General features: G+C 40.6%; 1 pseudogene; it reads left to right on the forward strand.

The window, feature by feature from the left end:
- The first annotated feature begins 569 nt into the window (after nt 1-569).
- LOC124704817 lies at nt 570-667 on the forward strand (annotated as a pseudogene).
- The last annotated feature ends 13,383 nt before the right edge of the window (nt 668-14,050 follow it).

The following is a 14,050-nucleotide window of genomic DNA, read 5'->3' on the forward strand; positions in this document are numbered from 1 at the left end:
GGGCACAAACTTTTTTACCAAGATCATCTAGAGCCCTAGACCACTTTCTAGTTTTTTCATTTCTGTGATGGATACAATATTCATCTTCGATTTGATTAATTCCACAAGGTCTATGTATTCCACAAAAATTAACATGCTTATAGGAAATAGCATTCTCAGAAGTTTGAGCATGTTTATTGCAATCATTAACAACAATTTCATTTTCCATGCAAGTGTCTTTGAAAGGTTCATGATACTTATCAAAATTCTTCCTAGGCAATTCAAAATGAGTGTCAAAAGCTTTATAAAGATTTGCAACAACTTGAGAGTCAAGACCATAAGTAGCACTCATATTTCGAATTTTATCAGTATCCATAAAAGTTTCAATGCATTCATAATCATAATTTATACCCGACTCTTTACCTTAGTTGTTCTCCCAATCTTCAGCGTTCTCCTGAATCCGATTAAGAAGGTCCCATTTAAACTCTTCTTTATTGCGCGTGAATGATCCAGAACAAGCAGTATCCAGCAAGGTTTTATCTTGAAAAGAAAGTCTTGCATAGAAATTATCAATGATGATATTACCAGGAAGCTCATGATTGGGGCATTTGAGGATTAAAGACTTCAATCTCTCCCATGCTTGGGAAATACTCTCTCCATCATGAGGCCAGAAATTATATATGCGGTTTCGGTCTTTGTGAATTTCACTTGGAGTATAGAATTTAGAATAAAATAGAGGCACAATATCCTTACAATCAAGAGAATGCCCATCCTTCAGCAGTTTATACCAATGCGCCGCTTTACCAGACCGACGTAGAGAATAATTTCTTCTTCACTTCATCCATAGAGATACCTGCACACTTGAATAACCCGCATAATTCATGCAAAGAGAGTAAATGATCTCCAGGATGGACAGTTCCATCCCCTTCATAGCGGTTATCTATAACTCGTTCAATAATTTTCATGGGTATCTTGAAAGGAATACTTTCAGTAGGTGGATTTAAAATGTCACAAGCATCATTAGAGTTATCGCATATGGGAGATAAAGTATTATCGTAGCAAATTTTCTCCCCTAAAGATGGGAAGCTAAAAATATCACAAAAACTAGCTTCCCCAAGCTTAGACTTCTCCATAGCATTAGCAGTAATTGCATCCATACTAATAACATTGCTACTAGCATGCAAATAAGGTTCCATAGGTTTTTTTAATTTTCGCATCAAACCATTCTAACTCGGGAAAAAGATTAAAAAGCTCACCAATTTTTTTTGTTGTTTTCCATTATGCCTAACTAGTGAAAATGAAAACAAGAAACAAAAAGATGGAATTGCAGGATCTAAAGGAAATATCTTCGAGCACTCACATACCGGCAACAGTGCTAGGAAATAGCTTAGTAGTCGGAGGGTGTGAATACCTTTTACCTTACCTCCCCGGCAACGGCGCCAGAAAAGTGCTTGATGTCTACGCACGCTTCTATTCCTGTAGACAGTGTTGGGCCTCCAAGAGCAGAGGTTTGTAGAACAGCAGCAAGTTTTCCCTTAAGTGGATCACCCAAGGTTTATCGAACTCAGGGAGGAAGAAGTCAAAGATATCCCTCTCAAGCAACCCTGCAATCACAATACAAGAAGTCTCTTGTGTCCCCAACACACCTAATACACTTGTCAGATGTATAGGTGCACTAGTTCAGCGAAGAAATAGTAAAATGCAAGTGATATAGATGGTGGTAATATTGCAGGAAGTAAAGATGCAGTAAATAAACATGTAGCAGAACTTGTTGGAAACGGTGCCAGAAAATAGCTTGCTGGCGTGGGAGGCAATTCTATGTGGTGTAACTTATTCGGAAACAAGGCCTAGGGATCATACTTTCACTAGTGGACACTCTCAACATTGATCACATAACTGAATAAACAAATACTACTTTCTCTACACTCTCTTGTTGGATGACAAACACCATTCATTGTGTAGGGCTACAAGAGCTCCCTCAAGCCGGAGTTAACAAGCGCCACAACATTCAGTGTTCATATTTAAGTAACCTTAGAGTGCATAATAGACCATTGCAACTATACCGAGTACTAACATAGCATGCACACTGTCACCGTCAGGCTATGAAAGGAGGAATAGTTCGCATCAATACTATCATAGTAATAGTTAACTTCATAATCTACAAGAGATCACAATCATAGCTTATACCAAGTACTACATGATGCACACACTGTCACCATTACATCATGAAGGAGGAATAGACTACATTAATAACATCACTAGAGTAGCACATAGATGATATTCAACTAGATCACAAAGCTCATGATCACATAAAGATCACATGGGAGAGAGAGATGAACCACATAGCTGCCGGTACAGCCCTTAGCCTCGAGGGAGAACTACTCCCTCCTCACCATGGGAGACAGCAGCGGTGATGAAGATGGCGGTGGTGTCGATGGAGATGCCTTCCGGGGGCACTTCCCCGTCCCGGCGGCGTGCCGGAACAGAGACTTCTGTCCCCCGAATCTTGGCTTCGCGATGGCGGCGGCTCTGGAAGGTTTCTCGTACCGTGGCTTATTCTTTTAGGGTTTTCGCGACGGAGTCCTTAAGTAGGCGGAAGGGCAGCCTCGGAGGGGCCCTGGTGGGGCCATACAATAGGTGGGCGCGCCCCACCCCTTGGCCGCACCGCCCGGCGTGTGGGCCCCCCGGCTCCCCTCCGGTCTCTCTCCGGTGTTCGGAAGCTTCGTGGAAAAATAAGATATCGGCCGTTGATTTCGTCCAATTCCGAGAATATTTCCTTACTAGGATTTCTGAAACCAAAAACAGCAGAAAACAAGAACTGGCACTTCGGCATCTCGTCAATAGGTTAGTTCCGGAAAACGCATCAAAACGATATAAAGTGTGAACAAAACATGTAGGTATTGTCATAAAACAAGCATGGAACATAAGAAATTATAGATACGTTTGAGACGTATCAACAACCCATTTCTAATCCAAAAAAATTTCGACCTCATCCAAATGGCCTCAAACTATAGGGTTAGCATCTAGTGCAGCATGTATGCACTATGTGTGCTATAACTTGTATGTCTTTCAAATTTGAACCAAATTTGAATAAGTTTGAAATATTTGAAATGGGGCTTTTGGCTTAAACGTTTGAAACCCAAAACGACTTCTCTTCATGCTAGACTTCATAAGACCGGGTTTAGTGTTAGGGGGTAGAGACATGATTTGTCTAGTTTGAATATGTCTAAACCTTGTTTATCAACTTGAATGCTTACTATATGACATAAGAAGACTATGTGCTTTTGTTTTTCATTTTTCTATTTTTTTAATTCTATGCCCATTTGAATCTTGGTCAAATCCTAGGTTTGACCAAGATTAAACAAGTTTTAAACATGAAAATGAAAACGTAAGCCTGGATCCTTCTTAGTAACTCTAAATTGAAGCTTTTGGGACGTTCTTGAAATTTCCATGTTTGAAACCCAAAACCACTTCTCTTCATGATTGAGTTCATAAGACAGAGTTTAGGGTTAGGGGTAGATATATACATGATTTTTCTAGTTTGAATATGTCTAGACCTTGTTTATCAACTTGAATGCTTACTATATATATGACATAAGAATGCTACGTGCTTTGGTTTTTCATTCTTTTGATTTTTTTCTGAATTTTTATGCCCATGTGAATCTTGGTCAAATCCTAGGTTTGACCAAGATTTAAACAAGTTTAAAACATGAAAATGAAAAGGGAAACCTGTATCCTTCTTAGTCACTCTAAAATGAAGCTTTTGGGATGTTCTTGAAATTTCCATGTTTGAAACCAAAAACGAGTTCTCTTCATGCTAGACTTCATAAGATTGACACGGGGTAGATACATGATTTTTCTGGTTTGGATATATCTATACCTTATTTATCAACTTGAATGCTTACGATATGACATAAGAAGACTATGTGCTTTTGTTTTTCATTTTTCTGTTTTTTTGAATTTTGTGCCCATTTGTATCTTGGTCAAATCCTAGGTTTGACAATGATTTAAACAAGTATAAAATATGAAAATGCAAAGGTAAGCATGGATCCTTCTTAGTCACTCTAAAATGAAGCTTTTGGGAGTTTTTTGAAATTTCCATGTTTGAAACCCAAAACCACTTCTCTTCATGCTTTACTTCATAAGACAAAGTTTAGGGTTAGGGGTAGATATACATGATTTGTCTAGTTTGAATATGTCTAGACCTTGTTTTATCAACTTGAATTATTACTATATATGACATAAGAAAACTATGTGCTTTGGTTTTTCATTTTTCTATTTTTTTTAATTTTATGCCCATTTTGAATCTTGGTCAAATACTAGCTAGGTTTGACCATGATTTAAACAAGTTTAAAACATGAAAAGGAAAAGGTAAGCCTGGATCTTTCTTAGTCACTTCGAAATGAAGCTTTTGGGAGGTTTTTGAAATTTCCATGTTTGAAACCCAAAACCACCTCTTTTCATGCTTGACTACATAAGATAGAGTTTAGGGTTAGGGGTAGATACATGATTTTTCTAAGAATTTTTATGCCCATTTGAATCTTGGTAAAATCCTTGGTTTGACCAAGATATAAACAAGGTTAAAACATGAAAATGAAAAAGTAAGTTTGGATCCTTCTTAATTATTAGTCAATCCAAAATGAAGCTTTTTTGGCAGATTTTTGAAATTTCCATGTTTGAAACCCAAAACCAATTCTTTTCATGCATGCTTGACTTCATAAGACAGAGTTTAGGGTTAGGGGGTAGATACATGATTTTTATAGTTTGAATATGTCTTGAATTTGTTTATCAACTTGAATATATTGTACCATGTCTCCACTCAACCCAAAATGCACATATTTTGCAAAGTTTTCATGCGTGAGTACTTGTAACTAGTAAAAATAGAAAGTAAAAATTGGAACCCCATGTATGAAGGATACTAAAAAGAACTCTTTCACATTTATTTTGGTATAGAGTATGAGTTTGCTTGGCTTCATACACAAGTGAGTACATGTCATGCAAAAATTAACACGAAATTTTGTTATCATGACCCATTTTTTGGCGGGCATTGTGCATATCTCCTTGAGAAACATCTTTGCGAGCTAGTGTATTAAACGTCTATTCACATATAATCGATTTTTTTACTTTATTAGTGCACACAATGACAAAATCGGCCAAATATGTATGATTTTTGTGAAGGTGCTAGAAAAACAATATGCACTACGATGAAACATGAAAGGAGGCAACGGGAGGGATAGTGAAGAGGTGGGAGAGAGGAACCGCAAGGTAATTAAATTGGGGCCAAAACGATTCCAACTTCCTAGGAATTGACCAACTTTGTCCTGCCTTGACCCAACGTGGCAGTGAACCCGAGATATTTTTATTATAAGCAACAACTTCCTCTTACTCCGCTCCTCCGAAATGGTAACCTCTCCAGCTTAAGTGACCAATCGACATAGCTATGGCCTTCCGATTTGGCTCGGTCGCCGCGCGCGTAGTCCTACCATCGACGAGGAAGCGGAGCATCGCGCCGCCTTCGCTTCGTCCATCGCGCACCAAGGCATAACCCGCCCGCTCCGCACCGGCCGGTTGTTCAGCCCATGGCGGCGGCGGCGGCCGTGGTGCCCCTTGCCGGCCCGCTTCCCGTTCGGGCCGATGGTTGCGAGGCGGGAGCTCCCACGCAACCCCGCTTGCGACGCCCGCTCGGCCCTGGCCGGCTTCTCCGCCCGCGCATGCCGCATGGTTTTCTTTGCCAGCAGGTGAGATCCCCTTCCCGGCCGGCGCGAACGATGCGGAGGCAGGGAGCTCCCGTGGCCAGCCGCCTAATCCGACCGCACTTTAGGCGGTGCCTACCGTGGAGCCGAGCCGTTATGTCGAAGTGCATCACGGCGACGCCCTTTGCAGGAGCAACACCGCCAAGGAGCTCATATATAACGTGATGTTACCGGCACTCTATAGATGTCGGGATGCTCTGCAAGCTTTCGTGCAGGCTAAGAATGCGGCGGCGGCAAATCCCAGGGACGCAGCATTGCAGCGGCGCACCGATGAGGCTAAGGTGGCGCACGCTTTCCACCAGGCGTGCCTCCACAGGCTTAACATCCAGCACGGCTTCGTGCAACCGCCAAACACCGCTCCAGCTAAGATCCAAAAATAGAACAATCTAATTTCTAGTACTGTAGGAGTACTTTATTAGTGCACAAACCTGGCGAAATAAAAGGTGTGTTCTTTGTGTGTAAAGGGCTACCAAAACAAGGTGCACATAGCACACTGCAACAATTTCAGTATCGCAAGTAGTAGGCCTTTTTTCACGGTGGCTATCTTGTAGGCTTGAGGATTTGTGTTAATTTGCTGCTATACATGGTTCTATTTTTCAGCTTGGGACGATTAAACTCAATTGCCATAATTTTAATATAATAAGTAGTATATCTGTCACGTAGGCTTCTTTGATTCATATGAATTGTGTAGGCATTATGTAGGATTATTCCTACACTACTTGTTTGATTCATAGGAACATATTCTATATGAATCTTGTAGTGCAAATCCTACAATAAAAGAACGTTCTATATATGTTGTATTGGGTACGACATGTTTGGTATTTTCCCTAGGTAGTACTAGATCAGGTCACTTACGTGTGGTTCCCATGCGTGAAGGTTGCACACTTCAGTACAAGTTACGGTGCGGTAAGGAAGCAAAACCCCAGCAACCAAAAAATAGAGAAGACCCCTGTTTCAAAAAAATATAGAGAAGACGAGGAGCATCCAGACTCACACACACACACACACTCCCTCTCTCTCTCTCTCTCTCTCTAATTTATCCACCTCCGCTGGCTAGCATAAACCCTGCAAACCAGACAACATCACCAAAAAATGGGAGACATGTCTTCTCACCCCACCCCACCCCACCCATCTCACGAGGAACCCCTCACCACAGGATATACCGCTTTAGAGCCTCTTATCTTGAATCTTCTTCTGAAGTTCCAGTCCTGATGACCCACAAGTATAGGGGGTGTATCGTAGTATCTTCGATAAGTAAGAATGTCGATCCCAACGAGGAGCAGAAGGTGTTGACAAGCAGTTTCGATGAAGGATTCACTGTAAATGCTCACAGACAAGTATTCGGGGGTTTTGATGTAACGAGTTGAATAAAGTACGAGTATGTAAAGTACGAGAGAAATAATTGCAGCGAGTGGCCCAATCCTTTTTAGCACAAAGGACAAGCCGGTTTGTTTACTTATAATGACCAAACGTTCTTGAGGACACACGGGATTTTAGTCTAGTGCTTTCGCTACATACGGCTAAATAATCTTCATTGTTATGATAAGTGTTGTGTGGGTGAACCTATGCTAATGTACCGCCCTTCCTAGGACTAAATACATACTTGTGATTATACCCCTTGCAAGCATCCGCAACTACAAGAAAGTAATTAAGAATAAATCTAACCACAGCCTTAAACTGCGAGATCCTGCGATCCCTCCCGCATCGATATACCAACGGGGGTTTAGGTTTCGTCACTCCGGCAACCCCGCAATTAGCAAACGAATACAAGATGCACTCCCCTAGGCCCATAAATGGTGAAGTGTCATGTAGTCGACGTTCACATGACACCACTAGAAGAATAACACCACAACTTAAATATCACACCATTGAATATTACTCACCCGTAGTTCAGTACTAACATTTAGACTTCACCCATGTCCTCAAGAACTAAACGAACTACTCACGAGACATCATATGGAACATGATCAGAGGTGATATGATGATGAATAACAATCTGAACATAAACTTGGTTCAATGGTTTCACTCAATAGCATCAACAACAAGTATAGATCGATACCGGGAGAGTTTCCCCTATCAAACAATCAAGATCAAACCCAAATTGCTACGGCGGTGACGAGGTGCTGCGGAGGAGATGGCGGTGATGATGGTGGAGATGATGATGATGGTGATGGAGATGATGTCCAGCTCGATGACGGTGACGATGGCGTCGATTTCCCCTCCCGGAGGGAATTTCCCCGGCGGATTCCCGCCCGCCGGAGAGCTCTTTTCTCTCCGGTGTTCTCCGCCCCGCGAGGCGGCCGTAACTCTTCGTGAGGTACCCTCTCGTGGCTTACGTCTTCGGGACGAAGGGTTTGGCGAAGAAAAGGAGGCGAAAGGGGTCGTGGGCCCCTCACACCACATGGCGGCGCGGCCGGGGCCCGGGCCGCGCCGCCCTAGGGTGTGGGCCCACCCTGGCTCCTCCTGGCTCCTCCTTCTGGCTTCCTTCGTCATCTTGAAAAATAGGATTTTTGGTATAATTTCCTTCCACAGTTGATCTTCCGAAATATTGCGTTCCGACGGTGCTTTTTCCAGCAGAATCCTGGCTCCGGCGTTCGATCCTCCAATAATGATGAAACATGCAAAATAGATGAAATAACATAAGTATTGTGTCCCAATATGAAATATATCGATGAATAACAACAAATTATGATATAAAATAGTGATGCAATTTGGACGTATCAACTCCCCCCAAGCTTAGACTTCGCTTGTCCCCAAGCGAAACTGAACTCGTAAACAGGTCCACATGTTTATGGAGTGAAGAGTCGATAAATAAAATACGGACAAGAAGCATCATATTCATTCTCACAAGACATTATAGTAAACAACTTCTTCATATAACTCAATCTTGAAACAAGTATAAGGTAGTCACAAGTAAAGGTGCATAAGGAATCATAATTGGTGATGGCAAACTTTGTTCTTGGTCAGAGAACATTTAACAAATTATATTCATCTATTGAGCGAGTGCTCTCATATTAACGACTGATGGTAATCTTGCATACTCAATCATAATGGTCTCTTCATAATCATTGATAACTTGCAAAGCTATATTCATTTAGATAAAACTTGTACTAAACAAGGAAGAATAAAAGACATGATGTAGCAAATCACAATATAATGGTTTGATCACAACTACTCAAATGCTTGCTTGAGATGGAGAGAAATAGGTTTACTGACTCAACATAAAGTAAAAGACAGGCCCTTCGCAGAGGGAAGCGAGAGATTAAATCATGTGCTAGAGCTTTTTCAGTTTTGAAATCATATAAAGAGAGTAAAAGTAAAGTTTGAGAGGTGTTTGTTGTTGTCAACGACCGGTAGCGGGTACTCTAACCCCCTTGCCAAACAAACCTCCAAAGAGCGGCTCCCATGAAGGACGTTATCTCTACCAAGCAAGGTAGATCATCCCTCTTCTCTTTTGTTTACACATGTATTTTAGTTTATTTAAGGGTTGACACTCCTCCCAACCTTTGCTTACACAAGCCATGGCTAACCGAATCCTCGGGTGCCTTCCAACAATCTCATACCATGGAGGAGTGTCTATTGCAAAATTAAGTTGCTTACCGATGAATCGGGGCAAAACATGTGAAGAGAATTATTAATGAAAGTTAATTAATTGGGGCTGGGAACCCCGTTGCCGCCTCTTATTGCAAAATTATAGGATAAGTGGATGAAGCCACTAGTCCATTAGTGGAGGCTGCCTAACAAGACTGAAAGATAAAACACCACATACTTCCTCATGAGCTATAAAACATTGACACAAATAAGAAGTAATAAGTTTTGAATTGTTTAAAGGTAGCACATGAAGTATTTACTTGGAATGGCAGAAAATACCATGCAGTAGGTAGGTATGGTGGACACAAATGGCATAGGTTTGGGTTCGGGTTTGGATGCACGAGAAGTATTCCCTCTCAGTACAGGTCTTTGGCTAGCAAGGTTAATTAGCAAGCATAGAAGTTGAGGAAAACAAACAAATATACATGTGATAGAAACAATCATGCATCTTACTTGTAAGCACAAACAGTTTTAACTTTAGAATACTAAGCTAAGAACTGATAAGAAAGATAATAATATCTTCTACGTGTACTTCCTCTATTCTTCTAAAACCCAAAGTGTTGTTGCTATTGACCATTGCTAAGTTTGCCAAAACCAAATAGATTAACTCAATGCTCCCAAAGTGGTACCAATACTAAAATCAAGATCAATCATATAGTAGAAATTGCAAACTAAAATAAAGTGTGCAATATGTAAATGATAAGACTTCTCATTAATATTCCATAACGATAACTCACACCAAGGGATACATAGACAAACTAAAGGAGAGATACTCCACACTGCAACCCATCTCATACGATAACTTCCCTACTCATGATATGACACTACTTGATAGTAAAAAGTAAAAGGTAATGATAATGTGATACCGCGGCACTCCCCCAAGCTTGGAACAAACCAAGGGGATGCCAATACCGATGATGGATTACTCCTTTGGTGATGGTGGTGATGAATCCCTGACAAGCTTCTCAATAAGCTCCTGAAGCTCGTCAATCCTGTATATGAGATTGCGAATCATCTCTGAATTGTGCTCGACGCGGTTATAGAGTCTGTCTAATGGCGAGTCCCAGCTCTTGGAGTTATTTCCCCACTCCTCAGCCTCAGGCTCCTTTTCTCCTGCAGTGTTAGAGCGATCTATATCCCACTGGCTAGGCAATGCTGCCTTGGGAGTCCCTTCAATTTGATTATTGAAAATTAGATTGTGGAAGGGGCGATGAATGCCTGATGAAGATGTTTTCGGAGCTAGATAATGACGTGGTACCGCCCCTCCAGTGCGAATTCTTGCGCTCTTGTTTGCACTAAAAGTGTTGTCCACCACCTTGATGCTTGCAATTGTAGCACGCGGGTGTGCACGCGAATCTTCCTCGACCTCTTCTTCATCCTCTTCCTTGACGTCCTTGTCTTCCTCTTTCCACCCAAGATCTCGATCTTCTTCATCTGGAAACTCCTTGCCCTTGTTCTTGGAGACCATGGTGCTTCTAGACTAAAAACAGATCCTGGCAGAAACAGCTCGAAACAAAACACGTCGAGAACACGATATACGGACCTCCAGGGGTCCGGGGGATTATATAGCAAAAATTTTCTCGACAAAAGGAAAGTACCAGATCGAACCAGAGTCGGAAAGGGGCGACGGGGCGGCCAAACCCTAGGTCGGCGCGGGCCCTGGCTAGGCCGCGCCGGCCTATGGTGCCACGCCCTCGTGCGTCCTTTCCACTCCGTTTCGAACTCGTAATTTCTCATATTTTCCATAAACAGCGAAAATATTGTTCGGAAAGTAAATTGCGTACTTTTCATTACCAGTACTGTTACCTATTCGAAGTTGAGTTCTGGCGGATTGTCAATTTGTCCTTTGATGAAAGCTTCCGGTGTTTCCACTTGAATAATATCAACATCAACATTATAAGAATCACCCGAGATATAATGCTTGAGTCTTTGTCCATTCACCACTTGCGTGGCATCGCCCTGGAGAGAGCTAATCTTGATTGCTCCTGAGCGATACACCTCCTCGACAACATATGGTCCTTCCCATTTCGAGAGTAATTTCCCTGCAAAGAATCGGAGACGAGACCGATACGATAGGACTTTATCCCCAATGTTGAACTCTCTTTTGATGATCCTTCTATCATGCCATTTTTTAACTTTTTCTTTAAAGAGTTTAGCATTTTCATAAGCTTCACTTCTCCATTCATCTAGAGAACTTAATTGTAACAACCTCTTATCACCGGCAAGTTTAGGATCTTTATTTAATTCTCTAACAGCCCGATAAGCTTTGTGTTCGAGTTCTAAAGGTAAATGACAAGCTTTTCCGTAAACCATTTTATAAGGTGACATTCCCATGGGGTTTTTATAAGCAGTTCTATAAGCCCATAGTGCATCCTTCAATTTACTAGCCCAATTCTTTCTAGATTTATTAACAGTTTTTCCCAAAATAGATTTAATTTCTCTATTTGATAATTCTACCTGACCACTAGTTTGAGGATGATAAGCGGAAGCAATTCTATGATTAATTCCATACTTAGCAAGAGTTTTTCTAAAACCTCCATGAATAAAATGAGAACCTCCATCAGTCATAATATATCTAGGCACTCCAAATCTAGGGAAAATAATATCTAAAAGCATTTTTAAAGAGGTCTCACCATCGGCACTTTTTGTAGGTATGGCTTCCACCCATTTAGTAACATAATCAACAGCAACAAGTATATGAGTGTTACCTTTTGAAGAGGGAAAAGGTCCCATGAAGTCAAATCCCCAACAATCAAACGGTTCAATAACAAGAGTATAATTCATAGGCATTTCATTGCGTCCGGAGATATTACCAACCCTTTGGCATTCATCACAAGATAAAATAAACTTTCTCGCATCCTTGAAGAGAGTTGGCCAATAAAAACCTGATTGTAGAACTTTTTGCGCGGTTCTATCTCCGGCGTGATGTCCTCCATAAGCACTTGCCATGACATTTACTCAATATCTCTTGTTGTTCATATTCGGGAACACATCTTCGCATAATACCATCCACTCCTTCTTTATATAAGTGTGGGTCATCCCGAAATAATGCCTCAAATCATAAAAGAATTTCCTCCTTTGCTTGAGCTGAAAAGGTTGGAGGCAAGTACTTGGAAACAATAAAGTTAGCATAATCAGCATACCATGGACTGTCTCGCGAGCTCACCTTTATTACAGCCAATTGTTCATTTGGAAAATTATCATTAACAGGAACAGGATCATAAGCAATATTTTCTAATCTAGACAAATTATCAGCAACCGGATTATCAGCACCTTTCCTATCTACAATATGTAAATCAAATTCTTGCAAAAGAAGTACCCATCTAATAAGCCTCGGCTTAGCATCTTTCTTTGTCATAAGGTATCTAATTGCAGGCATGATCGGTATGAATTGTAACTTTTGAATCAACAATATAAGATCTAAATTTATCACAAGCAAAGACTACGAGCCAACAATTCCTTTTCGGTTGTAGCATAATTTCTTTGAGCAGCATCAAGAGTTTTACTAGCATAATGAATAACATTCAGTTTTTTATCTACTCGCTGTCCAAGAACAGCGCCTACAGAAAAATCACTAGCATCACACATAATTTCAAATGGTAAATTCCAATCAGGAGGTTCAACTATAGGAGCAGTTGTTAAGGCTTTCTTAAGAGTTTCAAAAGCTTCCTTACAATCATCATCAAAAACAAATGGTACATCTTTTTGAAGAAGATTAGTAAGAGGCTTTGAAATCTTGGAGAAATCTTTAATAAACCTCCTATAAAACCCAACATGACCAAGAACACTACGAATACCTTTAACATCCCTCGGATAGGGCATCTTCTCAATTGCTTCAACTTTAGCTCTATCAACTTCAATACCTCTCTCGAAATTTTATGTCCCAATACAATTCCTTCATTAACCATAAAGTGGCATTTCTCCCAATTAAGAACAAGGTTAGTTTCTTCACATCTCTGCAAAACTTTATCAAGGTTTCGCAAGCAACTATCAAAAGAATTCCCATAAACAGAAAAATCATCCATGAATACCTCTACAATACTTTCACAAAAACCATGAAAAATAGCAGACATGCATCTTTGAAAAGTAGCGGGAGCATTACATAAACCAAAAGGCATACGTCTATAAGCATAAGTTCCATAGGGACAAGTAAAGGTGGTTTTCTCTTGATCTTTAGCTTTAACGACAATTTGTGAAAATCCGTGAATAACCATCAAGAAAGCAAAAATGAGTATTTTTAGACAATCTTTCTAGCATTTGATCAATAAATGGTAAAGGGTAATGATCTTTCTTAGTAACTTTATTAACTTTTCGAAAATCAATGCACATTCTATACCCTACAACTACTCTTTGAGGAATGAGCTCATCATTATCATTAGGCACAACGATCATACCTCCTTTCTTGGGAACGCAAGTGCACGGGACTAACCCATCTACTATCGGCAATAGGATATATAATACCAGCTTCAAGAAGTCGTAATACCTCATTCCTTACCACTTCCTTCATCTTCGGAATTAGACGACGCCGAGGTTCAACAACGAGCTTCGCATCATCTTCCATATTAATGGCGTGTTGGCAAATAGAGGGAGAAATCCCCTTCAAATCATCAAGAGTGTAGCCAATAGCTCCTCGGTGTTTCTTCAATATTTGCAATAATCTTTCTTCTTCAAACTCGTAAGCTTAGAACTAATAATAACAGGATATATTTTCTTATCATCAATATGAG

Source organism: Lolium rigidum, chromosome 3 (assembly GCF_022539505.1).
Source record: "Lolium rigidum isolate FL_2022 chromosome 3, APGP_CSIRO_Lrig_0.1, whole genome shotgun sequence".
Lineage (NCBI taxonomy): Eukaryota > Viridiplantae > Streptophyta > Magnoliopsida > Poales > Poaceae > Lolium > Lolium rigidum.